Source organism: Notamacropus eugenii, chromosome 3 (assembly GCF_028372415.1).
Source record: "Notamacropus eugenii isolate mMacEug1 chromosome 3, mMacEug1.pri_v2, whole genome shotgun sequence".
Classification (NCBI taxonomy): Eukaryota; Metazoa; Chordata; class Mammalia; order Diprotodontia; family Macropodidae; genus Notamacropus; species Notamacropus eugenii.
This window is the reverse complement of record NC_092874.1, coordinates 79,057,915-79,082,813: the sequence shown is the minus strand read 5'-3', so window position 1 is coordinate 79,082,813 and position 24,899 is coordinate 79,057,915. Positions and strand designations below refer to the sequence as shown.

General features: G+C 37.2%; 1 long non-coding RNA gene across 1 annotated transcript; it reads left to right on the top strand.

Moving 5' to 3' along the window:
• Positions 1–5,306: 5,306 nt before the first annotated feature.
• On the top strand, positions 5,307–21,390 carry LOC140532906 (uncharacterized). Its single transcript, XR_011976732.1, has 2 exons — positions 5,307–5,454; positions 20,977–21,390. It is a non-coding gene; the product is annotated as an uncharacterized lncRNA (long non-coding RNA).
• The last annotated feature ends 3,509 nt before the right edge of the window (positions 21,391–24,899 follow it).

Below are 24,899 nucleotides of genomic sequence, written 5' to 3'. Positions count from 1 at the left end.
GTTAATTTTCTAATATTTTTAAATGCATCTCAAATTTATTGATGCTTTTTCCTCTTTTTCATTAAAGGACTTAGAGATATAAAATTTCCCTAAGAACTGTTTTACCAGCATACCCCAAAAAATAATTAAATAAAGATGAAGAAACTGAGACCCATAACTGTTAAGCATAGAAGTATCAAAGGTGGTATTGAAACCCAGGTCTTCTGGCTCAGGAGTCATTATCTTACTATGTTGTTTTACTACAAATAAGAAAGTCACCCAGGGATCCCAATGGGTCATAGTTTTTCTCACATGTCTGAGGTTTACCTGGGTCTTGATCTTTCTTAAATATGGACAATCTACCAAAGAGCTACACAGTTGTGATCAGTCTAATTATCTACTATGACCAGGTACTCCTCAAAACCATTTGCTACACATGGCCTCTACTTGTCCATGACAACATAACACAATCTAGTTGTGGCCAGCTCTATTACTTTTCCTAGTTGTAATTCTGACCAAGTTAGGGACTGTTAGCCCTACCACTGTTCCTAAACATGGTACTAACAGTGTTTCTTTCCTATAATCCCTTTTCTCTTTCTCCTCCAAGAAACTGACAGGGTCTACACTAGGTGCTTCCCATTCAAGTCGCTAACTACTGAGGACACAGGGACATCTTTGACTAATTCTGATGAATGATCCTCTCTACCACACCTCTTCCAGTCATAATTGTCTCTCAATCTTACCTTATCAGGACAAATCAATCCTGTTATTGTTGTGGGAATCTGAGAAAATAGATCAATTTGAGGTATTAAGTGTGGAACATTAGGTTAAGTTTCCAAGTTTATTGTAGTGCTGCTTATAAATCATCAGATTAACTTTTAAATATTGGTGAAGGGGCAATATATATTCTTTAGTATTCTGGAGGACCTCCATGTGGGAAATATGTGTGAAATGGCCACAGTTATCATCTCTGGTTCTCAGTTATCTCTTACCATCTATCACCCTTGTCTTTCTATTCCTATAATTGTATTAATGTTTGCTAAGTGTTCTGAATTCCTGCAGATTTTGTCTCTAGGTCCTGAAATCGGATTTTTGTTAAGTCTCAGACAAACACATTAAAGAATGAGCTTCCAAATATGTCATACATCACTTTTTCTTGGAAGACTTTGCCATTGATAGGAATTGAAATCAATCCTGATGTAGGGTATAACAGGACAAATACTGCATAATACTCTTGCTTGGAGGCTTTATGAGTCTTATGAGATGAGGCTTATGGATGGTAGGCTGTGTATGGTAAGCCATAGCTGGACCTCTAATTTCTTTCAAAGGCCTTTCTAGAACTTGGCTATAAACTGTGACCCTCTATCCAAGACAATGTGCACAGGAAATCCATGGAAGAAAATGACCTTTAGAGAATACTATGCTGTCTGTGGGGCAAACAGTAGCTTGGAACTGGAATCAAGTAGCACATTCTTGAGGAATGATTTACTGCAGGTGGGTATAGTGTAATTCTGTAATTCTCACTACTAAGGGAGGATGGGGCTGGTATATTGTATGAACTCAGAAATTCTGAGCTACCGTGGGGCTAAAGCCAATCTGGTAACTGCACTGTCTGGCATCAATATGATGAGACCCAGGGAGCCAGGGTATTGGGAGGACGGCACCAGAGTGCTTAAGGAGAGGCACCCTCTCTCAGCTAAGACATGAGTAAGTCAAAGCTCCCATTATAGTTAGCATTGGGATTAGACTCATGAATGACCAGTACATATCCAGTCCAGACAAGATAGGGATGTGAAGGAAGGAAGGAAGGAAGGAAGGAAGGAAGGAAGGAAGGAAGGAAGGAAGGAAGGAAGGAAGGAAGGAGAGAAGGAAAGAAAGAGAGAAGGAAAGAAAGAGAGAAGGAAAGAAGGAAGAAAGGAAATAATATGGTGCTATGAGGGTTGTGGTATTCCCCTATGAAAGTAATGAACCACATATAAAATCAAACCTCAACTGATATTGTAGTCAAGTACATGTCACCATGCTCCTCCCAGGGTCTCTTCAAGGTGGTATCACCATTATTCTGCTAGAATTTTTTCATGTACTAACACAACTCATTAAATTAGAAATAAATCTGTTTCCAATAATGCTTTTGGATTCATTTTAGGATCTTACCTCCCTCAAACTTTTGGCTAACAGGTAACATAATAGACTATGACCCACTCCTAGATGAATCCCAGTTAGAAGTGTTTCAGCTTCCTTATCACTGATGCAGACTGTGTTCTGCAATGGAGAAAACCCTGGTTTTTAGTTACTGGATCTAAATTCAAACCCTAACTCTCTAACTTACTATCTCTGGCCTTGATCAAATCATCAAATATCTCTGACCCTCTTTCCTCCTCCAAAAAATGAAGGGGTTGGCCTAAGTGACCTCTAAGGTCCTTCAAGTCCCAGCTTAAAGGAGTCTTTCATGGTCTCCTATAATTCTAATTCCTTCCTTCTGTTGATTGCTTCTAATTTATAACCTGTTACTACAGAGTTGTTTAAATATCTCCCCAGATGACCTCTGAGGTCCTTGAAGGCAGGGGCTATCTTTCGCTTAGCACACTGCCTACCATGTCACAAGCACTTATTAAATGTTTATTGATTGACTTTCACTAAATATGGGCTTTCTCCAGCCTTCTTCCTCCTCAAATTCTAACCAGCACATGAATCACTGGGAAAGAAACACAAATATGGAAAGAACTATTCTAATCCTGACCTCTGAGATACACTTAAGTTTCTATGGTTCCCTAAGGTCACAACTGGATATTTAACTCCCTCAATGTTGTGCTACTATTTCCCTAGTGGTCAATTCCCAATCCATTATCGCATAATTAATCTCTGTCAAAATCAACTGATGGAAAAAACATACAAGTATGAAGTATAAAATTATGGGCTCTGATGGGCCTTTCCTTTCTGATACAATCTGATTAAGGGTTGTCCTAAAAATGCTCTTAAAGTGTTTGTTCCCATAAAGAATAACAGATTTAAATATTGTTGCAAATGTACTAGCCTAAAGACTCTCCTTGACATTGGGAAGGCAACCTCTTGGCCAACACACCACTTGTATCATATCTACTTTCTCCACAATTGTGGGATGCATCAGCCTTGAGTACCCTAGAATAAACTGCCTCTAAAAGTTTATCATACCTAAGAAATCTTGCAAGGCCTTAACTTGTGCTAATCATGCCTGAATGGATATATGACTTACATATAGGTTGAGCCCACTCATAAGCTTCTTGACCTCATCACAAATCCTAGGAATTTGAACTATCTCTGATGCAAGATACATTTCTAGGACTTACAACATAAACCATCAGTTAATTGGTTAATCCATCAATCAACATGCACTTATTAAGCCTCTATAATATTCCAGGCAAAATACTAGTCACTAGGCTACAAATACAATAATGAGATGGTCCCATAAGGAATATTCACAGAAGTAGTATATCCTACTTAATCATAGCAAAGCAACTATGTAAATATTTATCAAATCTATTTGATTTGTTTTTCTCCCCTGAAGGAATCAAGAGGATTTGCCAAAACTTAATTAATTACTTGTTGAAGGGTCATAGTTCTATTAGCCAACCAGGAGGATTGTTTCATTTTTTTTCTTTTTATCCTAAGCCCCAGGCACAGTGCCTTGCACATTGTAGGGGCTCAATAATAGAAAGGCATAATCCAATAATAGTAATGGATGAATGAATGAGTGAGAGAATATTTATTAAACCCTTACTCTGTACAAAGCTTGGAGGATACAAATACAAAAGCAACACATTCACTAAGGACATTTGAATAGAGGGAGACTACACATGAAGGTTTCAGCAACAAGTCACATGGAAAGGCTCCATGATCCTTAGGGTACAGCAGTGAAGCAGATGGTGATGCATCTTCTTTAGTCTCATTTCCATATTAAAACCATATCAGTTTCTGATGTTGAACTATTTGACTGTGCCAAGGACATCAGTAGCAAGAACTTCTCTTTTTCCAGGTCTTCAGTAGCTGTGGCTAATTTATGAACTCTGGCCAAAACACTGTTTTCTACTCATCCACCGTTCTGATTCTGAGGAGACTATAGTGCTCAGAAATCCAACTGGTGTTAGGTCTAAGTTTCCTAAACTCTGGCCAAAATAGCTGAGATCAGCAAAGATGAGGTGCAGTTATGGTGGTGATCTCATTCAAGCCTTGTTAGTCAATTCAGGGGGACCAATGTACCCCTCTTCTTGTGAAGAACAATAAAAAATAGAGCTAGCAATTGAAGCCAATGGAATCATATATGTGTGTATGTATATACACACATATGTACATGTGTACCTATATTACATAGGTGTATGTGCATGTATGTATACACACATGGTTATTGTAAGGAAAGTAATTTACAAAATCTAAAATGCTATATACATGTGAATAACTTGCTATTTATCCCTAAAAGGGATATTTAAGGCATAGATTATTCTGCATGATGAAGGCAGGGTAAGGGAAGTTAGCAGCAGATATAGAAGCACAATGATAACCATGATTTGGATGCCATCTCTCTCTTCCTCTCTCTCTCTCTCTCTCTCTCTTCTTTAAAAAAGAAAAACTGATCCTGGGGATTTAATTCACTTTAACAAACCTTTATCAAGCTTCCTGCTATGTGTGAGGCACTACACTATATGTTTGCAATACAAAGACAAAAGTCTTTGCAGTTATCCCTTCTACATTACAGGAGTTAGGAGTGTGAAGCCCCTGCAATCTGGAAAATCCAAGCAAAAGTTTTTTGGGGGCCACCCTTCATATCAGAGAAGTCTGAATTATTATGGTATTAAAAGATAAAACATGCTGACATCATACAATACTATGCCTGTATTTTATGCATTTCTGAGTTTCAAGTTTTTTTCTGTCATCTGCTGGCCTTCATGTATTGCCTACAGCTTCTGTAAAACTCCCCCCAAATTCTCATTTAACTTCTCATGTTGATCTGCAAGGTGGCAAAATCGAGATGGGGAAAGTCATGATGTGGAAGGGATAACCATACTCTAGAGAAGCTTCAGTTCTACTTTGGGGGGATATAATACAGGTATTCTCTAAGATAGGGATAAGAGAAGTGCCTGACAGACAGGGGGACCATCACTGCAAAGAACCAGATATGAAGAAAGAAAGTCATAACTTGAATGCTAGAATGATTGAAATAGAGAATGTATGATGGGCAAATGAAAAATAGTATAAAATAAACAGCCGAAATAGGACAAAATAAGACTGAAAATGTCAGTTGGATCCGTGTATGTGTGAATACCAGGCTGATGATTTTGGGTTTTATCTTACAGGCAAGAGGAAGTCATTAACAATTTTTGATCGAAGAATGTCATGATCAGATGTATGTTTTAGAAACAGCCATCCTGTCAAGAATAGATTGGAGAGAAGAAAGAGATTAGAAGTAGAAGGAAGAATTGGGAAACTGTTCAAATAATCCAGGTAAGAAGTGATGAGGTCCTCACATGGGGCAGAGGTTGTATATGAGTAGAAAGATGATGAATGCAAGAAATGTTGTCAAGGTAGAAATACAGTTATTCATCGCTTTAGAATCAGCTGGTGCTTGGTTGTTTCTTTTTTTTAATGTATTCTATTTTTCCAATTACTTGTAAAGATAATCTTTAGCATTCAATTTTTATAATTTTATAATTTGCATTCCGAATTTTCAGCCTCCCTCCCCTCTTTAACCTTCCTCCTCTCCCTAAGGTTGTAAGCAATTTGATATAAGTTATATATGTGCACTGATGGTTTTTTTTTTACCCCAGGTAGGGTTCCCAAACCAGTTTATCCCCAAAAGTAGCTATAGTAACAGATTTGCCTCTGTCTCTCTAACTAGTATTTTGCTTCTCACATTGTCTGGAATGAAAATTCCTAGTTGCCTTCATTCCCCACTAACTGGACAATTCTCATCTACACTCCCAAATTCAGTGGTAAAGGCAACCATAGTATAAATAGAAAATCATCACAATACTTCTGCTTCTATAGCACAGAAGTCCATAGTGCTCCACTTGTTGCCAGTTCCATTGGGTTCAGTGTTTCCTTGCTTTTTTTTTATCTCCCCAACCTGAACATTTTCTTGTCTAGCTAGATGGAAAAATATATCACTTTGGTAAGATCTTTTTATTGTTCAGTTGTTTCACTCATGTCCGACTCTTCATGATCCCATTTGGAGTTTTCTTGGCAAAGATACCAGAGTGGTTTGCCATTTTCTTCTCTACTTCATTTTACAAAGAAACAGAGACCAGTCTTGTTCAGGTATTGACCTTGTAGCCACTTCCTGCAAAGCTTATGCTCATGCACTCTACCAGTCATCTAACCAATGTCCTGCAGTGCAACAGTAGAAGGAATGGTATCCATGGTGGTGAAGTACTTTTATATTCAGTTTTCCAAATGCCCAGAAATCAATGGAACAGAATTTCAGATAACTGCTGTGTTACAGATATCACTGAACCTATCTCCAAAAGGACTTATCATTAAAAACTCTCCTATAATGGAAAGTTGAAAGCCTAGCCTCCAAGGAGGTACCAGTGAAGCCAGAGCATATAATGAGGAGAGAAAAGAGAGATACAATAAGCCAGTTCCTTGGCTAATCTCCCACAGATTTGCTTACCAGTTAACATATGAAGAGACACCCACATGGAGGAAGTGTCCCAGTCACACCAAACAATATACACTTTCTGTATACTTAAACCTTACCCTAGTCTGTCAAATAATATGTTTCCACATTTGCAACCAATTTAATTATTACTGGTAAAGAGGATAACTTACTTTTAGTCTCACTCTTACATGCCTCTTTGCATGCTTATAAAGGCAGAACAATTTAGATCATCTGCCATCAATTCTTTTTCCTACATATTGTACTGACTCAGCTAGCTTTTTCCCCACTCTTCTTGGTCATAGTGCCTGGGGTGTGCTGGGAAATGTGGAATAGTAGGACCCTTTGGGGAAAATATGCATGCACACACACTTTTCAGTTTAATCTGCATTATTAACATTTCCTCGGGTCTAGATAATCAACAAAACAATAAATCAATCCCTGATTTGTAGCTATTGCTTATTTCTGAAGGGTAAATGTTCACACTGAAAGTTAACAATGGCTCTCCTGAGGTTAGAAGAGATTTTATCACATCCCTGTACATTGGTGACAGTTAAGACTTGGGACACTTCTAAAATGAACTTGACATCTGATGTACCATTGATTTATCTAGTTTCTTCATGTGAAAAAAAATAAGGTGGTTTGACCAGGTAACCACAATGATAAAAGTGGGGGCAGCTGAGCTGTTGAACCAGAAAGGCAATTGATTATTACCAATAGTTTTAATAAGGGCATGGTTTTCTTTTTCACTATAAGATTGATTACTTGAAGGGAATGGATAAAAATGAGGAAAAGCCAGAATCTGTGGGTTAGTGTTTATTATAGGCTAGCTCATTTTTCAAAGAAGGGAAAGCAAGATAGTCAGGTAAAATCTAGGAGTCTGATGTTGCTAAATGGTTCTCTCTCTCTCTCTCTCTCTCTCTCTCTCTCTCTCTCTCTCTCTCTCTCTCTCTCTCTCTCTCTCCCTCCCTCCCTCCCTCCCTCCCTCCCTCTCTCTCTCTCTCTCTCTCTCTCTCTCTCTCTCTCTCTCTCTCTCTCTCTCTCTCTCTCTCTCTGTGTGTGTGTGTGTGTGTTTGCTGGGCTGTGCCATAAGGTACCTAGGGCTTTGGGTCCATAGCCCATTAAAAAATGGGTGAGATGACTGTAACAGAAGGCCGGTTATAGTTTCTTCTTTAACAATGTTGTTTTCACCCAGAGGTCACTGAACCTGGAAACTATACATTTATGATCCAAATATTTATATGATAGATACCATGTTTTCCTACATGTTCCCTCACTTTTCAATTCTGGTTTTAGTTTTTTAACTAATAGAACACAAGCCTCTATAATTTTTGTCACAGGTTGGTCTTTTTCTTTTCCCAAAGCTTCCACATCACCAAATTTGGGTATTGTTGAGAAGGGGTAGGAGGAGAAGCATTGACAATAATTTGTATGCGTAGGGGGAAGGATAAAGACAAGATGAGGAACAGTCATTGAGGTCTCTGATTAAGACAGGAACTAGGGAAAGGGATTCCTCTCTTTTCTAAAAAGGATCCCATTCCATCAGATGGTGGGATTTGAAGGCACTATCCAGTCTGGAAATTTACCATGTAAAGCTTCAAGAACTATTGCTAGACCTCAATCTACTTTTAGAGAAACCTCACACTACAGAAAAAAGTATGCAATAGTTTGCAGGGTTGTTAGAGTCCTGTGAATTCTGCTACGTTCTTTGTCATGAGGACAACTCTAGCTCTATTTAAGAATAATGCTAACAGTCGTCTCTGAAAATACTGATAAACTTTTGGGAATGATGTAGAATATTCTTGCTAGTTTGGGCCTTGAATGTAAATATCATACACTGTCTCTAGGAGATTAAACAATGGGTCACAGGATGAGATAAGTCATTGGGAGTCAATTTGGAAAAGATAATTGTTGGCAGTTTCATGAAACTAGAGTTCTTTATAAGATGCTGAAGATCTGATTGGTGGCATGGATAGTCATCTGTTTACTAGGAAAACCCATTGCCTTTATGAACCCAGGAATCTTAGATCACAGCAAAACACTAAGCTTCATAGCCTCAGGCTTACATGAAGTCATAGGAAAAATGGCAGTTTGGTTGAGATGGGAGCCAAAGCCAACCACAAAAGCCCGATCCATTACTCAGAAATGCTTGAGGATTTTAATAGATACCAAAAAAGGAAAAGTTATAATCTAGACTCCACCTTTGTTATAAGTAATATAGAAGTGTTTTTTTCTGTTTTGTTTTATTTTTTTGCCAAAAAAGCATGGAGAGCTCAGACCAGTAGCCATCAATGTTGCATTATCCCTAACTACAAATGCTATTTCAATATGCAATTGGTTCAATTTGTAGGAAAAAAAATGAAGAATAAAACCACTTGATTTTTACAAAAATTCTTTCAAAAAACATAATTTATTATGTCTCCATAATGTATATATGTTCCCACATAGCAGGCTTTTACTCCAGTAATATTATTGTGTAAAACCATCATTGATAAGAATTTCTATGTGAAAATTCATTTTGATTAACAACTTGGGATGTCAGGAGTGCATGTCTTATCTTTCCCTTATCTTTCCTTCTCCTCTGAAGCTCTGTCAGTGGGGATGGAGATTACCCCTCCTCCTTTCCCATATCTGATCACAACAGTAGAAGAAGGACAGGAAGGTCCAGGGGCAAATAATAAAGAGATGGAAAAGGGAGGAGTGTCCTGGGTTTCCCCACTGGTAGATGGGAAGGTAAGGGGAATACCAGGTGTCCCCTGAAGGGGTGTGGAAAAGAGGGGAATTTCTTTTGCTTTTGTGAGAGATTGAGTCCTTGGCTAGAACAACTGTTTATAAATAGGAAACGTTCATAAGTCAGGGACTGTCTGGATAAATGAAATCTCACCTGAGAAGTAGTAAAATCAAGTCGAGTCAAGTCCAAAATTAAAGATGTGGAGTGAGGATTGTGCTAATTTTATCATGCATTTGGTCCAAGACATGAACATTTTAGCAGGGAAAACAATTGTGGAAATTGGTCTTTCAAAGATAGTTTGCAGAATAATTGCCTACAGCTGTTAGAATTCACTGAGATCCTGTCTGCTTGGAAGTGGGTTTTATTAGGTATGACATGTAGTGGCATTTCTACAACATGGTACTTTGCTCCACTCCTGAAATGTAACAAGATTCAATAAATAAAAATCCAAATCAAACTCTGCTTTCTATTTCCCATACTTTGGTCATCTTTAGCTTATGTTTCACTGAAATTAATTGGTGAGAATTCTTAGATGAGTTGGAAAGATTTCTATTAATATCCCTCTGGCATGAATGTCTCAGGCTTTCTTTCTAGGAGTCATTATAAGAAATATTTAATATTTCCCTTTTATCTAATTGACAAGACATTTTCATTTATGGATGAATATTGACCCCTAATTCCTATTAACATCTAGCTTTCTTCCATTTTAGAAAAGACCTCAGCATAGACATCTTAATTCTCACCTGACTGCACTACTTTGGGACTTCTCTGACTTCTCTACTGTGGCCTCACATCTCCTCTACTCCTGCGCTTACCTCGCCCCCCACACACATACTTTTCAACTTCCTCTTCCATGTTGTCTTCATTCATTAGATTGTAAGTTCCTTCAAGGTAGGGACTGTCATTTTCCCCCTGCATTTGTAATCCCCAGAATTTAGCATAGTGCCTGGCAAATAGTAGGTGCTTAATAAATGCAGATTGATTGCATAGATGAGATAAATCCCCACTGCCTAATACCATATATGGCATGCAATAGGTGGTTAAGCCTCTGGTTGGATTAGTTTTTAGGAAACGTTTGTATACAGGAGAATAACTTTTTAGGTCCTTTGAAGACTGAGAAATGTCCTTGGCAAGAAAAGAACAACGTTTAAGTTTATAAGATGCCCCAAATTCCAATAATTTATGTGAGTAATAATGAACCATGAGATGGTCATTTTAGTGGGTTCAGGTTTTCTTCCCCACTGTAGAGTACTAGTTATCAGTCTCACACACAGATCAATCAACAATCATATATCAAGTGCCCACTCGGCCCACCTCAGTCAACAAGGATGCTGATAGGGACAGTCTTGAATCACTTCCAGAATGTACATTGAAAACAATGGGTGGGCAGAGACTGGAAGGAGAGAATAGGAGTTTAGGAACACTCATTCTGAGTCATTCCCTTGCAAAGATTCCAGTCTGGGATATCCCACAAAACCAGAAAAATAAATCAGTTTGAGATCTTATCATTTCCTTAGCTGTATTTCAAGAGACTTGGTTCTTCCAAAATGAGGCATTTTGGTTTTTTCAACAAACTTAGGTTTCCCTATCACTCAAATACTTTGGTGACTTAAAAGAGCTCATATTCAAATCATCAGAAAGATCTATGATCAATGTGGATGTTCCTTTCAAAGATGTCAATCACAGCCCATCTATGGACCGCAATCCTAAACAACTATTGTCTGTTGAAATTCACTCCAGGGGGTTCACCCAAAACTTAGAGAACTCTCTTCATTTTCTTTTTTTGACTTGACAAGATACCATTAGAGAACAGAAGTATTCTCACTCTCATACTAGTCCTTTTACTTTTTAATCATGCATCTCTTTAAAGATATTGGTTTTTCCCATTCTTCATATTCCTTCATATTCCATATTAGACACTATGTGTTATAGCTTACTCATGCCTACTATGTGCCTCTCCATTGTGTTCTGAGTAATATTCGCTTTTAATTCCTTGGAGTCTCTTAATGATCTATGATTTGCAGCCAGACAGCACTACCATAGTGAATTAAGTGCTGGTCTTACTGTCTGGAAGACCCGAGTTCAATGCCATATCTGACATTTACTTGTCAGATGACTCTGAGCAAGTCACTTACCCTCTCTGTGCCTCAGTTTCTTCATATGTAAAATGAGATATTTGGTCTTGATGGCCTTTAAAGTCCCTTCCATCTTTAAAGAACTATAAAAACTACAAAGGGGAAAACTTTATGCCATCAAACTAAACAACCAGTTTAAAAAATAACTACTTCAGTCAATCAACCAGTTGTTTACCCTGCGGGATCCTAGACAAAGCAGGCTTGGTTGACTTTTTTCCTCCTTTTAAAAATCATTTTGACTGATCCAACCTATTGTTTGAGGGCAATTTAGTCACAGACTTAGACACAGACAGCAGCTTAAATCTAAACCCTTCTATAGCTACAGGATTATGATTGTGATTTCATCCCTCTGCTGTGGGAAGCCTCCTTTGGGGGGAATTGATGTAGCAACCTTATGAATAGTCTTCTCTTTTATGTTAACATGTGTGTTTGAACACTTTAATACATTGATAGGCACCATAAAATACCTGCTAGATTGTTAGAGAAAGAGATCAAGTCACAGCTTTTTAGAGAAATACATGGGATGGAGCCTTTTCTTTTGTAGAGAAAATAGGAGGTTCAAACCAGAAGAATCATAGATTTAAAGCCAGAGAGGACCTCAAAAGTCACCAAATCCAATCCTCTTATTTTGCAGATGAGGAAATTGAGACCAGGGAAGCCAAATGACTGATACAAGGTCAAGGTCATACAGCTAGCTGTGGCACCAAAATGCAGGTTTATGACTCCTTGTATCATCTTTTTTCACACCACTTTTCCTAGCCTTCTTCTGACTTCTGGTCTAGCCTTTTCCATACTTTTGCACACTGAATTTTCATGTCTTCTTATGTTTCTTGTAAGATCTAGCTCAGATTATCTTTACAAAATGCTCAAGCCTTTGTTCTACATGTTGAGGGAAGAAATACTTCAGTTAGGGGAAGGAGAGGAAACAAAGATACCAAACCAGTAGAAGTGGGGGATGAGAGGTATTTTTGTCTGAAGTAAACCAAACAACTACTTGATTTCTCTGCATCTTCTTTTCACCCTATCATTTAGGCTTCTTCAAGGCACAGCCTTATCCAATCTGAATGAAATCTAACTGGAAAATACAGAGGAGAAGTTAAGGAAAGGTTATTCAGTTGCCAGGGAAGCAAAAAGAGTAGGCTTGAAGAAGGCAAATGATGAAACAGAAAAAAATCCCACATCATATGTAGGTGGGCCCCACTTCCATAAAATCTAATTTTAAAAACTCTAGTCTGAGGAACACATACACATGTGTGCTATATATGTAATATATGTGATGCATATGATATATATTATATAGTATGTATAAGCATATATGTATATTTGTGTGTGTCATATACGTGCACATACACATGTTATATATGTATGTGTGGATTATTTGTTTTATGAGAGAATTCCTTTTCGTTATAAACTGCCCTAGTAAGTTTGCAATGAAGTTGCTTACACAATTCTAATTAGCATACAGTACTTCCCTCAGTGACATTTATTGTGTAAAGGAAGACATGTCTATATCGTCATCTTTTTGGTATAGTCCAAACCACAAGTCAAGAGGAACATATAATGCATTGATATTATTTCCTGGTTCTTCTGTTGACTCATTCTATGACTTGGGGGGAACCTACTTAGTTAGGTCATTTGTACTTTTTGCCTGTCTGGAAAACAGGATTACTATGGCTACCTGTCTGTAAGCAATATTTCATGGTTAAATGCATATGTAAAATTTTTGGATAAAAGTATCATATGCAATATTCAAAGAAATAAAGATTAAGACAGGAAGGAGTATGAACAGTATATTAAATAGAACTTGGAATGAGATACCAACTCTAAAACAATCTTGTTGATAACTTGGATCCTTTGAATAATCAAATGTAAATACCTCTAGTTGATATTTAAAGCCTTTCACAATCTATAGCCATCCTACCACCCCCATATACCTCATTCTTCTTTTTCACATAAACTACAGTCTAGACAAATTGGGTTTCCTGGGTCCTCATACATAACATTCTCCTATCTTTCCTTTATGCCTTCTATACTGTTTCCTCCATTCCTGGAAGGCATTCCCTTCTCATTTCAGAATCCTTGGTTTCCTTCAAGCTTCAGATCAAATGCCATTTCCTACATGAAGAATTGCAGTTTCCAATACCTCTATATGTTAATGACTTCACACCCAAATCACTACATTTCTATTTTGTCTTTGCCTATGCTTCTGTGTATTGTCTCTCCTGAGTGTACTGTAAGCTCTTTGAGGGTAGAGAATATTTCATTTTTGTCTTTGCATCCCCAACGCCTAGCACATAGGCACTTAAATGTCATGATTGATTGGTAGGGTTTCTCCTTCCGTAGATTGATTGTATTCTCTCAATTCCCTATACATCTTGACCAACAAGCCTTTATCTTAGAAATGTACTGCAAAGATTTGTTTCTAATTAACTGTTTTTCTTTTCCTTCTAGAGGTATAATTTTTATGAAAAACTTTTCAATTTTTTGTAATCAAAAGTATACTTATTTTCTTCTATGCCTGAGTGATCCTGGGAGGTTCACTTAACTTCTTGGTGCCCCAGGTAACTCTCTAAAACATGTTCCCTTGTTTATTTATATTTCCCATAGCTATAGGTATAAAAGGTGCCATTTTAAAATGACGTTTTTATATTTATGCTATTTAAAAATTTGGAATTTACCGTGGTGTGTACCACAAGATGCTCATCTTGTCTAACTACTGTCAATTTCTGCCAAGCTGCTATTCAGTTCCCCCATTAGTTTCTTTTGGATAGTGACGTTTTTAAATGAATGGTAAAAGAGAATAGTCCTTTGATTTATCAAACTTCTTGCTATTATGTTCAATTGCAAAATCAATTACTTTTTGAGTGACCATGAATCTCATTGAGAAAGCCCTATAATGTTCTAGGTAGGGCTCAAAACAAAACATGATATCATCTGGAAACAAGAGCACCTTGGGAACTTTACCAGTGTGATTGATAGAGAATCCCTCTTCCCTCTGGACTTTATTCAGTAACTATGGCACTTGGTTGTCCACTAAAGATGTTTACCAGCATTGTGAACTAAATCTAACAAAGGAAAATTTAATATGGATAAAAGTAAAAATCTCATGCCTGAATTCAAAAAACAACTGTTCAATTTGGTATGAAATCTGTCTTACGCTACAGGAAAGTAGGGGAGAAGGGGATAAGTGGGGTGGGGGTGGAAGATAGAAGGGAGGGCAAATGGAAGGAGAGAGTAATTAGAAGTAAACACTTTAGGTGAGGGACAAGGTCAAAAGACAGAATAGAAAAAATAGGGGGCAGGATAAGATAGAGGAAAATATAGTTAGTCTTTCACAACATGACCATTATGGAAGTCTTTTGCAAAACTGTGCATATATAGCTTGTATTGAATTGCTAGCCCTCTCAGTGGGGATGGGTGGGGAGGGAGGGAGGGAGAGAAGTTGGAACTCAAGGTTTTAGGAATGAATTTGAGAATTGTTTTTGCATGTAACTGGGAAATAAGAAATACAGGTAATGGGGTACAGAAATCTATCTTGCCCTACAAGAAAAGAGAGAAGATGGGGATAAGGGAAGGGAGGGCTGTGATAAATAATAATAATAACAATAGATTGAGGGAAGGGATAATCAGAATGCCTGGTATTTTTAAGAGAAGCAGGGGAGAGATGGGAAGAAAATTTGGAACTCAAAATCTTGTGGAAATAAATATTGAAAACAAAAATAAATAAATAAATAAATTCAAAAAAAGAACTAGAAAACTAGGGAAAAGATTTTCCAGCAAATATCTCTGATAAAAGCCTCATTTCTCAAATATATAGAGAATTAAGTCAAATTTATAAAACTACAAATCATTAACCATTTGATAAATGGTCAAAAGATAGGAACAGGCAACTTTGATATGAAGAAATCAATGCTATCTATAATCATATGAAAAATGCTCTAAATCACTACTGATGAAAGAAATGAAAATTAGAACAATTGAGTTACCATCTCACACCTATCAGAGTGGCTAATATGACAAAAAAGAAAAATGATAAGTGTTGGAGGGTTTGTGGGAAAACTGGGCCGCTAGTGCATTCTTGTTGGAGCTGTGAACTGATTTTACCATTCTGGAGAACAATTTAGAATGATGCCCAAAGGGCTGTGAAACTGTGTGTATCCTTTTATCCAGCAATACCACTGCTAGGTCTATATCCCAAAAAACATCCAAAAAAGAGAAAAAGACCTTTTTATACAAGAATATTTTTGGCAGTTCTTTTTGTAGTAGATAAGAACTAGAAACCAAGGGATACCCATCAACTGGGGAATGGCTAAACAAGCTGTGGTATATGATATTTAATGGAATATTATTTTGCAAAAAGAAATGACAAGTAGGATGATTTCAGAAAAACTTGGAAAAACTTACATAAAATGATGCATAGTGAAGGGAACAGAACCAGGAGAATATTGTGCACAGTAATATCAATATTGTTTGATGAAAGACAGTGAATAACTCAGCTGTTCTCAGCAATGTAATGATCCAAGACTATCTGAAAGGACTAATGACGAAGCATCCTATCAACCTCCAGTGAAAGAACTGATAATTGACTAAATGCAGACTGAAGCATGCTATTTTTTTACTTTCATTTTTTTCTTTCATTCTAGTCTTCTTGTATAAAATGACTAATATGGAAATTTTTAAAATAATTGAACATGTATAACCCATATCTGATTGTTTATCATCAGGGGGAGGGGAGAAAAGGAGGAAGGGATAGAATTTGAAACTGAAAACTATAAATAAAAATATAAAATAAATAAAATTAAATTAAAATTTTACCAAAAAACTGTATAAAATACAAGATTGCTAAATAATTTCTAAGAGAAAATCTGAGGTTTTAGGGATTACAAGTCAAATCAGTAAACATTTGTTAAACATCTACTATATGCCAGGCATTATGTTCTGTGAATCAACAGTGTGAATATAGCAAACCAAAGTTAATTTAAAATTAGGCCTTATTAATAGAAGCATAATAAAAAGAACAAGAGAAATTAGAATACTATTACATTTTGTCATGGTAAAGATGTTTGCAGTATCATGTTTAGTTCTAGGCACCACATTTTATGCTGTCAGGACTCTAAAAACCATCTCATGGGAGGATCAATTGAAGGAATCAGTAATGTTTATACTAAGGAAGAAAATACTTAAAAGAACATGATAACTATCTTCAAGTACTTGAAGGCTATCCTGTTGAAGTTGGATTACAAGTGTTTTGCTCAGCCCCTGGGGACAGAATTTGAGTTACAGATAGATCTTGGTTTGATATAAGGTAAAATTTCTTATCAGTTAGATCTGTCCAAACTGGTGGTAGCCTTAGAAAGTAATGAGTTCTCCCCACTAAAGTCAGTTCTCCAGTGGAAGATGGATGACCATTTTGGGGGGAAGGGGCATGTGAGTTGAAATAGATGACCTCAAGTTCGTAGAAATTGAGATTCAATGATTCTGTGAATAATGATTTTAACACCACATTTCTTATGGATTCTAAGATATATCTTTTCTGAAGGTAGTTTGATACCACATCTTACAGCCTTATTGCTCAGTAAAAATCAGTTCACAAACTTCTCTAGACATGTTTACAGCTTGCTTTCTTTTAGCTAAGTCATTTTGGCCATGAACATTGCTGGCTCTTCCTTCCTTCCTTCCTTCCTTCCTTCCTTCCTTCCTTCCTTCCTTCCTTCCTTCCTTCCTTCCTTCCTTCCTTCCTTCCTTCCTCTTTGTCTTTTTTCTTCCTTCCTCTCATTCCTATTTTTCCTTCTTTCCTTCCTCCCTTCCTTTCTCTCCTTCCTTTCTTCTTTCTTCTTTCTCACCCTGGCTTGAAGGTGCAGTTATCACTCACTGGTTTGATCATTCTGTTGAATATCTCAGAAGTAATTGACAAGCTCTGTTTCTCAATTGGTCCAATTCACCCTTTTTAAGCAGCCTAGTGGCAACTGACTCTTAAGGGGCTCGCTGTATTAGTGCTGAACCTAGCACACAAAACCAATCGGCTTTACCCTATGTAAGAGTTTTCTGGTAAATGTTTAACAATCAGCTCTCTGAAAAAGAAAATGTGCACATGATATACTTGTAGATTTAATCTTCATTATTAATATTTTCTCCATCACTTCCTTAAGTGTGGAGTATGAACAAAAAAAATAAATTAAGTTCTGATTTGTTTCATTTTCTGCTTTCTGAGGTAAAAACACTCAGGCTCAAAATTTAATAATTTTCTCTTGAGAGTCAGTAAGAGCTGGCTCTAGCACATTCCTGGCCTTATTGCAACTCAAAACCCTGACCCCCCAGTGATCTACCCAGCTCAGCCTTCCCCAAGAACAGGGATTATGGGCATATGCTACCACTCTGAGCCTGTTTTATCTTTCTGTGGACTATTCCCTTTCATGGGAATGTCAGATGTGAAGGCAATTTCATTAGATTCTCAGTCAACAAGTCAGGGCCCACCAAGCAGAGTATCTTGCCACTCTCCTCATCTACTCACTGTGTCCAAGTTTTATGTTGTGAAAGTAAAACATTATATACACCTACTTGCTATATATACCTGTAAATGACTTGACTGTGGTATTTGTGAATTTTGTTATCAGTTCTCACTCCTCTTCTTTAAATTAGGGATGTCCAGAAGCAAATATAGCTATTCTTATATTTACTGAAAAATCATCAAACATTGATGTTGATCCTTCTAAGGAAATACAGTAGTAGATATAGCAATGGTCTCAGTCAGGAAAATATGGGATGAAGACTTATCTTTAACACGTTAGCTGTGTGACCATGTCAGTCACTTAGCCTCTCAATGCCTAGAGCCATTCTCTAGCATGTTATAAGTGAGTTGTTATTCTGCCAGATAGAGGGAGTTTCCATCCCTATAGTTTCTTACACAAGTGATATGATAGGTTGGGTTTAAACAAACAAAAATCCTCATAAAATGATTGTATTACTCAATGTATATTGAGTTAAATTCAATGCATGAATCAATCTGTCATCACTGAGTTCATTCTTTTTCTCTTCCTGAGAGCATGGCAGTTTCCTTTCAATTATCCACATTAATGGATGGTAAGGGGGAATAAATCCAAAATGGCAGATTGTCAAAAATTACATATTTAGTTGTGAAATGTGGCTTCAAAGTTATTAGGACATTGGTATATGATGGAATGGGAAAAGCATGAGAATAGAAGTCAAAAGAGTGGGTTCTAGGTTGTCTTGACTGTATTGCTTCTGCCAATAATTATCCTGGGGAAGTCTCTGCCTGCATTGTCAGATAGAGTTCTGGACTTGAAGTTTGAAGTTTCTGCCTCTGATACTTAACTAGCCGCTTTGTCATGATTTCTCAGAACTTCAGTCTCCTACCATCTCAAACAAGGATATTAATGGCCATAGCCCCCGCATCATAGAATTAATAATGTAAGTAAATCACTTTGCCAACTTTAAAACATGAGTCAAATTACTGTTTTTAATTTTCTCATGTGCAAAAGGAGAAGGTTGCATCAGACAGGTTCTGGTCCCTCCTGGCTCTCATATTCTTTGCTTCTCTAGAAGCACAAACACCAGTGAATTATAAAAACTTTCATTTCTACCACTGGAAGCTACACTGTCTGCCTCACACATTTGTTGTGAGAACAGTGCTTTGCAAACCATATATAATAACATCATTGCTATTAAATTCTAACAGGGAAACATGCAATTCCAATGACTGATTGAACACTTTCCAACTTGCCTCATTTTTTGACAATGCTCAAGTCAATATTTTCTCTGGAGGAATAAAGAGAAATTTCCTTTAACGGGGTCACTCATCTAAGAATGCTCCCAGAGTTGCCATCCTGGGCACTGAAGAGGGGGGACACTGTTTGACAGTACAGACGTAAGCATTGTTTTAGCTTTTCTGATTGCTTATACACATACCTCATGCCTTTTGCTGGAAGGATACCAGTTATACAATGCCTTCCTTGGAAAGTAAAGGGATTTTGCCAACTTGTATGACTAATTTGTCTTTTGGGAGAAAATGGGATGTCAGTGTGCAGTGTTACTTGGTATTTTTAAAGCATTCCAGTTGAATCAACCTGATATCCTTCTTTGTACATGATTAGAATGTTTACCAAAGAAATACATTATCAACTAAACCAATTAATGACACTTCTAATAGAATTTGTTATCAAACCTGGTAATGTGCCAATCATAAATTATACTTTGCTTTAGATGTCAAAAAGTTAAATATTCCCATGTCCCTCAGCTCACGGTACAATGGAGGCTGTTTCTGTAATTGTTTTCTATTAGGGAAACAAAACATTCAGCCTTCATGCCAAGCAATACCTAACCCACAGCAAACACTGAGGGATAACTGCTACAGACTTCAATCCACTAACCTGATAAAATCTGCCTTTGGGCAATGCAAGATTAAATGGACATATTTGGAAGCACACGATGCTTCTGCTTCATTTGGAAAATAGGATTATTATGGTGATAGAAATACAATAAATCCAGTCTACACACCCAACAAGGACATCAAGGAGTGAACATGACATAATGTTGATGTGCCTACAAGACAGCGTGGGTAGGAAAATACCCTATTTTAAAATTTTCCCTTCCCACCCCCGACTAATTTAAGACCTAATACTCCTTCTGCCTCACATGAAAGGAAACAATAAAGGAAAATGTTAAAATAATATTTTTCCTCAACTAATACAAAAGGTAATAATATTTTCTTGTGTTTAGCCTGTGTGTATATAGCACAATGAAAAGAGTACTCTCTCTGAAGGCAGAGGATCTGAGTTCAAATTCTACCTCTGATCTTATAATGTATAAGACCCTGGACAAGGAACTTAACCTCTCTGGGCCTCAGTTTCCTCATATGTAAAATTAAAGGTTGGACTAAAGGGCTTCTGAGGTCCCTTCCAGGTCTCAAGCACTGATCCTATTATCTTAGTAATAGTAATAATAGCTAACATTTATATAGCACCTGCTATGTACTAGATACTGTGCTAAGTGTTTTGCATTATTATCTCATTTGATTTAAATCCTCACACCCTGGGAGACAGATAGCCTTATGACTAAGAGCATAATCTGGTTGAGAACTTAGTAACAGCTAAAAATTTTTATAATAGTTTAGAGTCTCCAAAGTAATTTATAAATATTACCTCATTTTACCCTCATAAAAACCCTAGAAGGTAGGTGCTATTATTGTCAATTTACAGGTAAAGAAACTAAGGCAGACAGAGGTTAAGTGACTTGCCCAGGGTCACACAGCTAGTAAGTGAGGCCAGGATTTAAACCCAAGTCTTCCTGACTCCAGGTCTAGCACTTTCTCCACTCTGCCACTTCAATGCCACCCTTCACATTGACAGTTTACAAGGGAAAAGGGAAGCATGATCTCATCTTTGTCATATGAAACTAACTGTAATTATCAAGGCATGATGGGAAGAAGAGAGAATATATTGTCTATTAATTCTGTAAACTCATGTGAACAAATCCCTCTCCTACAGCAATATCTATATTGGATGGTGCCCATAAGTTCTTGGTGGAAGAACTAGGAGCAAATGGAAGAAGTTGAGAAGAGGCAGACTGAGTCCTGATGTAATGGGAAATACCCAGCAACTGGAGTTGTCTCGAGGTAGAATGGACTGGTGAGCTTCTCCTCACTTGAGGTTTCATGTGGAGACCAGAAGACTATCTGTAAAAGCTGCTGTAGAGGGAAATCCTTATAAAAGTACAATGTGGATGATAATCCCTCTGAGATCCCTTTCAACTGGGACATCCTTTGTGTCTGTAGTTGGAAATGTGCATATCTTTAAACAGCAGGCTCTAACTCTATGACTAATTGATTTCTGAGACTTTATGCCTTGAACTGTTTTGCCAAGATGATATTAACAACAACACTGGGATAGCACCTAAATTTTTGAAAATATGTCCACATCTCTTCTCTTGTTTCAATTAATCAGTGTCCAGCATTATATGAGATTCTGTGGAAGGATACATAAGTGTAAAAAAAGATTCCTATCTTTGAGGAGCTTATAGTCTAGTTGATAAAACACTTTCATACATGTGAAACAATAAGAGAGCAGTATAATTTAAGGCTATGTATAATTAAGTGCTAATTATTTATAAGATTTAATTCATTAATTATTAAGTAGCCACTGTGTGCAGAACATGGCACAAGGCACTGGATTGGTACAAAATTTAGGTAAGACCATCCTTGTCTTCGTGAAGTTTAATATTCTAATGAGCTGATATGACATATGTGCAAATAAGTTTGATATGAAATAATACTTTTCCATAAAAAGATGGTTTAAAATGCTCCAGCAGGAAAAAGACCATTGCCAACTTAGGAGGGGGACAGGCTGGACACTAAAAAAGCTTGGGAGGAAAGGACATTTGGGTTGGTCTTTAAAGGAAGATGAACAGGTAAGAGGGAGGAAAAAGCAGCTGCAGTCAACCCTATTGGGGTTTCATAAGTGAGAAAGTTGTGACACAGGTTAAGTAAATAACTAGACTCATGAAGCATATTTGTATCAGAGAAGTAATTAAAGATATTTCACTTCCTCTGTAGCAAAATTTTTTTTCACTGTCAAAAGGTAAAGATAATTAACCTTCATAGATGGTAATGAAAATTAGGGATAAATGAAGAGAAAGCAAGAGTTTAGGGGAAAGGCAACTAAAATTAAATAATGAGAAATAACAGGGATTTGGTTGAAAGAGCAAAGGAAGGAAATGAATGAGGATACTGACAGATGGACAGACAGATGGATGAATAGATAGATGGAGAGAGAGGAGAAGATGAAGAAGGCAAAGGCGAAGAAGATGAAAAAGGAGAAGGAGGAGGACAAATAATCATCTAAGGCTAAGTTGATTAGTTTGATAAAGGGAAGACAAGGCAAAAGAAAACAGAAAGTGCTCAGAAGGAGGCAAGTTCGAAATTGACTAGATTTTTCCAGACTTCTCTAAATATTTAACAACTTGTAGTCCCAGCTGCAGAAACATAATCTAACAGTCAAGAAAGGTAATGGAGAAACAGTAGGAAAGTAAAGGAAGGAAAAAGGAGAAACAGAAATCTGGAAATAAAAAGGGGATTATCACTTGATATGGAACCACATTACTTCATTTTGAAAATATCTCTATTTATAGGTGACTTTAGCCCAGGGGAATGGGGAGTTTAGGACTTTTCTTGGAACACTTCCTAAAATGTGCTGAGCCTCTTGAAAAGAGGAAACAAAGGAAGACTGGTTTAATAGAATATTTATTCATTCAGGCCTTGGTAAATGGGGTGTCTCCCTAGGCATTATGTCAAAACTGTGTTTCTTATTTCATTCATGAACATCTCTCTGAAAAAGTGGCACTACAATATCAAACTGTTCGCAGAAGAAGAATGATCACATCCTGGAAATTTCTTGGCCAGGCCTCACAGGGCCAAGTTCACATCTTTGCCCAGAACACTAAAAAACTTCCTTTTACCTCTAGCAGAAAGAGCAGACCTCCTTTACATAGCTTCTGCTTGCACAATATTGCAATGGCAATGTATTACAGCTTATTCTCACCCACTGGGGTCTTTCCACTGCCCTTTCTGTAACCCTGAACTTTAATTTTCCAGAGACTGATATCCTGAGATTCTCAGCTATATAGTATCACTAGAATTCAATTTAATTGAATACAAGAAATTTATTAAGTATCCCAGCTATGTGCAAAACACTTTCCCAGGGGATGGGGAGAGAAAGACAAAAAACAAAACAGTTCCTACCCTAGAGAAGCTTACATTTGACTGAAAGGGGAGGCTACAGTTTAAAAGATGGAACTTTGTGTCAGGTAGGAATTTGAGATCATTACAAAAAAACATGGTACAGGAGACGTATAACTAGAAGAGAAAATGGAGCAATCCTATGAGCTAGCTCCAATGATATCCATGTAATGTCAAGAAATATAGAGAAACGACCTCAAGGTAAGTGGGGTCAAATCTTCTGTGGAAAATTTATAGGAAGACATAAGACACAGACAAGACTCAAAGACAATGAAGAGGCATGGAAGAGTTGAGATTTGCATCAGTGGAAAAAGCCTATAGATCCATCAAAGAATAAGCAGAAGGAGCATTGGTCCTGAATGGATCATAGGAGCGGTTAAGGATACCCAAAGCATTTAGAGATTGGGACTAAAGTTATGATTTCATTGATAAAGAGAACTTCAGATAAGGACACTTCCTCTCCGAGGGTAGTTGGCACCTCCTTGTTTTTACTGCTCATAGCACATAAATAAAGCTCACAGGTAGTATGTGTCAGAGATAAGACTTGAACCCAGGTCTTCCTGGCTCTGAGGATAGATCTCTATTTAGCATGATAGCTGTCCATGGCAACTAATAATATTGGCACTTATATAACACTTTCAATCAACGGTTACTACCCGTCTCTTCAGTGATGGGCAACAGTTAAAAAAGACTTAGCTGCAGAAGAATCAGGACAAAGAAGCTGTCTAATCAGTTTCTTGGAAGAGTGGCAATAGCATACTCACTCCAAAATTCTTAGAGTAGAAACAAAGAGGGGTCAGTGTCTTTCCAGTATGACTTATATTACATTTATTGCATGTTGTAGGAGATAAACGTCTGCTCTCACAACCGAGAGGACCAGAGTTCAAGTCCCTCCAGTGTCCCATACTGATTGTATGATCCTGGCCATGTCACTTAATCTCTCACTCTCTACCCTAGGCAACTGTCTAAGCTTATGAGATGAAGGTCAATTATTAATATAATCTGCATTGTTACCTAAGTTTCTTCACTGGTACTTGGTTGTTGTTTAATTGTTTTTCAGTCCTACCTGACTCTTTGTGACCCCATTTGGGATTTTCTTGGCAAAGATACTCAAGTGGATTGCCATTTTCTTCTCCAGTAATAAGGTAGTTCCCTTCCCACACCAAAAAAAAATTGCTGCCATGTCTAACACAGTATTCCATCTACACAAAGTAGGCACTTAAGAAATATTTCTTAAATGAATTTTCTCCTTCAAATAGCTAACTCTTGGTGAAAAATATGGTGCTCTATTTAGCAACTATCACAGGTACAAGAAAAAAGGAGGCAACCATTTTGGTTTAATATTTTTGTTTCCATTTTTGTTGCATTAAACCTTGGCCCAGGAAATGAAAAGCCCAGTTCTGTCCCATGTTTGTGTTATATTTAGGTAGTTGCCTCTGAATGTAAAGAATAAATAAAATATGTTGCTTAAATTGAGGACAAAACCAACTAAAAGCTTTTTTGGGAAGCATAGCAGTTGGCATGTCTTCAATGCCTCCTTTTAAGTCATGAGGACTCATTTAATTTTCAGACTGTTGTGGTAGGGAAAAGCATCAGAGACAAACAGAAGATTAATAAAAGTTAGAATAAAAGGACATAAAATAGAAAATGCAAAGTCAGAGTCCATGGCTTGCCAAT